The sequence below is a fragment of the Cavia porcellus genome, unplaced genomic scaffold (genome assembly GCF_034190915.1).
Source record: "Cavia porcellus strain 051 isolate PalLab524CR breed Dunkin Hartley unplaced genomic scaffold, mCavPor4.1 scaffold_11, whole genome shotgun sequence".
In the NCBI taxonomy this organism is placed as follows: domain Eukaryota; kingdom Metazoa; phylum Chordata; class Mammalia; order Rodentia; family Caviidae; genus Cavia; species Cavia porcellus.
Genome location: NW_026947494.1, coordinates 43,012,247 through 43,020,138, shown reverse-complemented (window position 1 = coordinate 43,020,138; position 7,892 = coordinate 43,012,247). Strand labels below are relative to the sequence as shown.

The 7,892-nt window shown below is 38.8% G+C and overlaps 1 long non-coding RNA gene across 1 annotated transcript; it reads left to right on the top strand.

Annotated features, from left to right (window-relative positions):
• Window positions 1–883: 883 nt before the first annotated feature.
• On the top strand, window positions 884–6,109 carry LOC134478093 (uncharacterized). Its single transcript, XR_010050475.1, has 3 exons — window positions 884–1,282; window positions 1,432–1,516; window positions 5,170–6,109. It is a non-coding gene; the product is annotated as an uncharacterized LOC134478093 (long non-coding RNA).
• Window positions 6,110–7,892: the final 1,783 nt, after the last annotated feature.

Here is a 7,892-nt window from a genome sequence, read left to right as displayed (position 1 = left end):
TTACATGGTCATATCTAGGTAAAGAGGAGGTTCTCACAATGGGTAAATCAATCACCTAGGATTGAGCAGGCTTCTTCCCCCATTTCAAACAACAACAGCAACAGTAAGAACAACAGGATTCTCTTAACAAAGAGAAAGGAGACTAGATCCTGGGAGACATGTAAGAGATGTACCAGTGACTGCAACAGTAGCCTTCTTTTCTGCCATCATTGGTACATCACAGGACTTGGTCCTCTTGGCTTTTCTGGTTGATCCCCAGCTGACACACAGTAGGGAGACGAAAACAATTCCTTATCTTTTGTGCAGTAACAGAACCTGGCAATGCGCAGCACCACAGTCTCTCCCAGGCCGCCAACCACTCATGTGCTCTCCATGGCAGGGCCTCCTGCCAGCTGAGAGCCAGCACAGAGATGGGAAAGCACAGCCCTACCCAACCAGCACAGAACTCAGCTCAGAGAGAGGCAAAAGCAACTCGCCATTCAGATACCAAATGTAACCCCATTCACCCAGAGAGAAAAAGGGAAGTTCTGAGAAGCAACTCTCAGAACACAGCTTCTGAACATTCAGAAAATGTGAAAATCTCCACCCAGTCCAACAACTAAACTTCAGTGAACACAATTTCTTGGGATTTCTGTACTGGTATCAGAACCAAGCAGTTTTTTCCTTGCTCCAAAGAATTGTCTAGACAGGTGTGTTTAGGCCAACAAGGAGCCCTTGATGGTGACAAAAGCACAATCAAGCATCTAGAATTGAAACATGCTTTATTTCCCCACAGGCACATTTTTAGAAGACTCAGCCCTGTAGGGCTTGCGGCCTTCTCACTGGCAGCTAGAGCTTCCTGGCAGCTCTGACTTCCCACCCCCAGAGACAGGGCGGGGCCTCGGCTCCTTTCCAGGGTTATTCTATGCCTGGCCACCCTTGGGTGCACAGGAAGTCACAAATGGGGCCGAAGAGAGAAAAAAGAGAAACCTGAACTTGAGAAGAAAAACACGGGCGGCCTTACCCCACTGAGACCTCACAAAGGAGCAACAAGAAAGACTCAAGAGGACCAAGGCCTATGATGTACCAAGGATGTTAGCTGCCAGGAGTGCATTTCTGAATCATTTCTTAACACTTGGCAAGGAGGCATGATTGTTTAAAACTGCTTTTGTAGCCAGGGAACTGGAAATATTACGTCTATAAACAACAATGGATTTTAATTTTCCTGTATTCTAATCATTTTCACTTAAAATATTGGAAGTTTTAAAGGGACACTCTTTGAGGCTAAGGCTTTATCTGTTCTGTAAGTTACTTAACGAAGTCTCTAGAAGGGACAAAAATCTTTAAATTCTTAATATCCTTTTTTAAAAAGTGCTACTGAGAATTGAACTCAAGGTCTTCAAACTGAACTATATCCCCAGACCTTTTTATATATTTTTTATTTTAATACAGGATCTTGTTAAGTCACTAACTTGCCCCGGGTGGGCCGGAACTTGCAGTGCTCCTGCCTCAGGCTCCCAGAGTGCTGGAAGTACAGGTATGTGTCACCACACCTGGACCTTAATATTCTTTAGACTTTGAATCCTTTGGTATTATGCTTCTAGGAAATCAGCCTGTATATTTTCTGGTAAACTCTTATATGTAACAAGTTAATATTTACTGAATGCTAACTCTATAACTGTGTTCTGTCCAATGGAGGAAACAATGAAGTCTATTAGAAGGATTCTCAGTCATCCACTTCATTGTATGGATTATGGCATTATGCTAATTAGTGCCACATTTCTTAGCCCTACCTCAGACTGATTACTTACATGAAGGCCAGCATTCAATGGATACTGCACACCTACCAAACGATGATGCAGATCAGTATAGATGTGGGTAACTGTGTTTGCTTCCTATGGCCACTGTGATGAAGTACTTGTCACAAACCACAGCAGCTACAAACAAGAGATGTTTATTCTGAAAGCTAGAAGCCCAAAATCAAAGTGTCAGTAGGGCCATCCCCTCTCTGAGGACTCCAAGAGAGGGTTTTTGCTAGGCTCTTCTAGGTTTCTGGAGTGGCCAGCCATCCTTGGTGTCCTCCCTTGTTTTGTAGATGTGTCACACCGATGTTTGCCTCCATCATTACATGATGTCCTTTCTATGGTCTGTGTTCAAATTTCTCTCTTCACAGCACAGAAGAGATTAGGTTATGGACCACCCTAATCCAGAATGACTGTATTTTAAATTGATTACATCTGTAAAGAACTTATTTTGAAATATGATCACATTCATAGATACTGAGGGTTGAACTGAACCTATCTTTTTAGGAGGATACAATTCAGTGCAGTCCCCTGTCCACATTATATAAAAAATAATAAAATGCAGTTACAGTTTTAAAATACACCTCAAAGGTCTTTGGCACTCCTTTTGTAGAGAGTGCAGTCTTGTCCTTTCCCCTAGAATCTGGGTGTGCTTGTTATTCCTTTGACCTATAAAGTACGGCAGAAGTGGCATTCAAGATTAGGTCATAAAGAGCCACACAAATTCTACACTGTTTACTGAAACACACACTCAAACCCTTCAGGCACCACATAAAAAGACCAGGCCAGGTACCCTAACACCATGTTGTGAGGAAATCCAAGCTACCTGGAGAGGACAGAAACAGGCACTCCAGTCAACGATCCCAACTGAGTTTGGAATTCCTTGGTATCTGCCATATTTGAAGAAAGATACCTCTGGATGTTTCCAGACTCTTGGTATTCCAGTCATCTCTAGCCATTTTGGTTTCTCCAGATAAGACCCCAAACTTCATAGAACAGCAGCAAAACAAGCCCTTGTCCTTTGTCTCAACTTCTCATGGAATTCGTACAGTAGAACACAATGGTTGCTATTTTGCACCTCTAAGTTTTAGGTTAGTTTTATATGGCAACAGATAATGGACCAAGATTTATAGAACATCATCAATAGTACAGCCACTTTTAAAAAAGTATGAATGTGTGTGCATGCACAGGAAAAGTCTAGAGTTTGACTCCAAACAGTGAAAAGTGATCATTTGGAACGTAAGGTAGAGTTAACCCTCTTCTTTACAATTTTTTGTATTTTCTGTATTCTTTACACTGATGTAATGTTGCTTAACAATTCACTTTCATATGGGGAAAAAGTTCCTACTGAAATATGGTGTTTGTGTTTCCACAAGCAATAAAGGAACCCCCAAGAATGATTGGGGTTTCTCTCTCTTGTTTTCATAACCAACACAAATGCTTTTGCAACTAATGTCCAGGTGAGCTTATATAAGAATCCCAGAATCCCAAGGACTGAGTCTGGTCTCTTCAGGAATGGGTCCAAGAATTAGTAGTAACTGAAAAGGAGGCTCAGAAACTTTGGGGGCACTGTTCTTCTTCAGGTGGCTAAGCCCAGAGCAAGACAACCATTCTTCCTTTGGAAATCGGAGCCAGTAGTGGTTGTGCAGGAGTGTAGAAAATAGAGAAGGCAAAATGGTAATGAGAAATGCAGGGCAGCCTATGAGAGGTGAAGGTGAAGGTCTTGGTGATGTCTGTAAGTCTTTCCCCTGGCAAGGAAATTGACAGTTTATGCCTCCCCACTTTACCAAAGGAGTGCCCTCTTGCCCCACAGAATTGGGCATGTGTGCTGTCGATGTCATTTCTTCTCTGCTAGCAAAGTTTCTGACACAAAGTGTGTCACTGGAGCACATCCTTTTCCTTCAGGGGCACAGATTGCAAAGGTTAACAACTCTTCCTGCCAAGAGCACAGGCATAAATCTTGGCATGACAAAGGCCCTCTTAAATGGTCACACTTTAGAAACCATGGAGAAAAGCAAGGAGAAGCAAAAAGGCCACAAATGAACAGAACAGACCTTGTGACTTCCACAGAAAAATGCACTTGAATGGAGCCAAGGGTGAGTGAAGCATTATGAGCATGGTTTCCAAGGAAACACTAAATGCAAACAGAGCATCAAGGAGGAAAGCACTCATTAAAACAGAGTGAAAGTTCCCAAACCCTGGGACCAGCACTTTCTTTCCCAACACAGTTTTTCACTTCTACAAAACATTCCAGACCAGGGACATCAGGCACAACAGCATTAGAGAGGTGGAGGAAGGCCTGCAGCCCAGGCAGGAAGTGGTTATCAGCGCTCTTTGCGCATACTAGGCCAGCCTGAGGTCCTTTATGAGTATCCTCCAGGGCATAGTCATTCCATTTGCATCCCATCTCAGCCACTTCCGCTGAACTTGTGATCGTATGTGCACTCACCTGTCTATGGGAAACCCTCTGGTTGTGTAGAGTTAACTGCTTATATGGCTGTGGCTTCCTGAAGGTGTGTAAGATATATAAGTAGAAATCACAGGAATTCCCTTCTGCTCTCTCCTTTTGCTCTCCCTATCATAAAATGAAACATCTCCAATTACCAGCCCCTAGACTGCTCAACTTTAAGACTGTCTCCCTGGCTCAGGCCCTTCTGATTGGCCTTCACTGTATGTAAAGCTCTGACTGGATTCTCCATACTCCATCCCTTGACAACTTTCTTGGCCCAGAAAAATCCCCTCTAACTCATTAATTCATCATGCTTGTCATGACATCCAGGGAACAATATATCCCCATCCATCACCTTCCCTTGACAGTCACACACATACACACACACACACACACACACACACACACACACACTGCAGTCCTTGCCCGTGCTCCAAATGACTCTCGTTAAGTATAGTAGAAATTGATTGTTCATTTCATAGCAGAAATTGGGCAAATCCAAAGAAAGAGTATAAAGAGGGACAGAATACCTTCTCAAGTCCTGGAAAAGACAACAACAGAAGCTATATTTGACCATGTTCATACAAGTGCTGGCAGGAAGATGAGGCCATGCCAATGAACTTCCATGGTTTCTGGGGCTATAAAGTCCAATGGCAAGACTTTCCTGAAGTAGAGATGAAGACTAACAATGCACTTAGGCTATTTTTGTACAGTGGCAACACCAGTTGTGGAGGGGAATATTAGGTATTCAACAATACTAGCTCTTCTATTCCTTTACAGTAAGTCCTTTGTTGGAGGACCTGGGAGACACCTGTTTTCAGGCATCTCTACACCTAGACTTTGTGCCTTGATCCTCAAAGGAGGGTAAGGAAAAATGTCTCAGTTTCAGCATTACCCTTCAAACAAAGCACATATATTCTTCTGTGATCCCCCTCCCAGGATCCTCAACTTCAACCTCCAAATGAAGACAACACCCCATGACACTCACAGTGAAGAAACTCTGGATTCCTGAGTGACATGTAGAGCCAGGAACCTATCAACCCACTCTGGACTACTACACAGAAGATAATTAAGCGTTGTAGTCTTAAGTCTCTGTATTATAACATCTCTTTGTTAAGGTGACAAAACTAAGCATCTGTGACAAAGGCCCTAATGTTTACTGCATCCAGACTGCTGTATCCCCTTGTCCACACAACTGAAAGATTCCCTCATGAGACATTCAAGATGTCCAAGTACCAGCCGGCATTGAATCATGAACTGCTGTAAGTTCATCATCTCATTTACTCCACGTGACATACTTACGGCTGCTGGCCAGAAAATAGAGACGTGTGCTTATTGGCTAGATTTTATAACAATGTGGCTCATTGATGAGTAAAAACCCAGACAGATTTGGATTGCACAGAGTTAAAAGTAAAAAGCCACACCTTACCCTGACCAATCTTGACTTCTCATTCCAGGGCCCTCTTAAATGATATATAAAGTTTATATATACATGGATGATTTTTACAGGGAAAATAACAGAGTCCATCATAGACATTTATACTTATAAGGGTGAAAATATCTATTTGTTTTAAAAATTCTTTTCTAATTTTGTATTTAATATGTTAACAATTAAGTGCTTTGAACTGATAAAGAATATTAAAATAAACATCATTTATAACCACTTTCATCCCAGCAGTTCTGCTTTTAGCCAATTAATCTATAGAAATACTCATGAAAATGTGTAAAAGGGTATATAAATTTAAATCTGTATTAATATTGCAAATACATCCAAATAATAACCTAATACATATATTTCGCTGAACAGTTTATCACTTTGTTTATATTTTAAGCCATTACCAACAGTGCTTACTGATATTATTTTTAATTTTGAGAAATTCAACAGGCTAAAAATTCATCATCTTAACATATACTTTGTTAATCATTATTGAAAATAAACATTTTTAAATCATATTTACTTATTTTTTGTATTTTTATTTTCTGTAGAATTGTCAAATAAAAATTCTTTATTTTTTCTGGATTCTTCAGAAGACTCACTTTATTTATTTTGGTACCAGGGATCAAACTCATGATCTCAACTTGTCAGGCAGGTTTTTAAGCCATTGAGCTAACTAAATTCCTGGGCTTTGAATTGTCAAATAATACTGGCACATGTATGAGTGTTAGCATATCCTTTGCCTAATTTTTTTGAGTTATCATTTTTGTACTAAGTATAGGAGTCATTTACAAGTAAAAATAGAAGGTTATTACCAATAATATGCTGCAAGTCTCTTCATAAGTTTTTCATTTCTTTTCAAGCTTGTTTATAGTAGCTTTACTATATAAAAAGTTTTAATTTTTAGACATTCAAAGCAATCAAACTTTTCCTTTTTGAGTCTTATGGTCATTTTGTGCTTAGAAAGACTTTCCCTTCTTTTCTTTTCCTAAGACTATATAAGATTACAACCTGTTTCTGCAATTATAAAAGTACATTCTAGCAAATATCCTTCATAAATGTTTATGGTTCTATGTTTTATAAATAGATCTTATCTATCAGAATTTACTACTTCATTGTAGAATACTAATTGTTTCATTTTCAAAGATGAGCCCAATTGGCCCAATGTATTTATGGATAATTACATCTTTCTTGTATGATTCAAGGATTTTATTTTGCATCTATTGTGTTTTCATATAAATTTGAATTCATTCTGGACTCCATATTCTGTAGTCCTTTTAGTTCTGTCCCAGAAGCATGCTATTTTAATTATTATAAATTTATAACACAGCACCAGGGATATAGCTCAGTGGCACTGTGCCTGCCTATAGTGCAAGGTTGTGAGTTTGACTCCTGATACCAAATAAATAAATAAATAAACTGCAATACAGAATAACATCTGAAAGACAAAGGACAAATTTCCTTAGTTACTTTTTCTATGAAGTGGTGCAGTTAAATTACCAGATAAAATTTAGCATCATTTTGGTAATTTTCTGTAAAACCTTCTGGTTTTAAATAATTTTATCTTAAATTTAGAAATTAGGAAAGATTTGCATCTTTTACAGTACTGGGTCCATTTTCCAAAAATTGCATTCCTTCATTTATTCATCGCTTTTATAAAACTTCATCTTATTTTACTTGTTTAATATTTATTATTCAACTTATTCCCAGGTGTCCAATATTTGCTACTATTATAATAATGGATTTTTCCTTCCTTAATGTTCAGAAATGTTTATTGTTTGAGTATAAAAACCTAGGTTGAATTTCTTTCATAGTGAGAACTTTTTTTTCTATCAAAACGTTTAACTTCCAAAACACAGTCAGAGAATACTTCAAAAAGTTTCAGAAAGTTAATATTAGATATAGTGGCAGTATAATTCTTTATACAAATATTAATCCATAGTAGTGAAATCTACATCATTCTGCAGCCTGATACTTCACAGTTATGTTTTTCTCAGCTAGATCTTTCATTATAAAACATACCATCCATTTCACATACCATAAATGCAGTTCTGAGTGACGGAGTCATATATGTCTCCTCTAAGACTAAATGTATTTCAGTATGCCTTTAGACACTGAAATTTTGCAGCTACCCAAAGTACAGTTCCAATGCATTCATGCATTTAAGTAAAATGTGAGAAAGTCTCTACATGGCCTGTCATTCACAAAATAAAATAAAGTACAATTC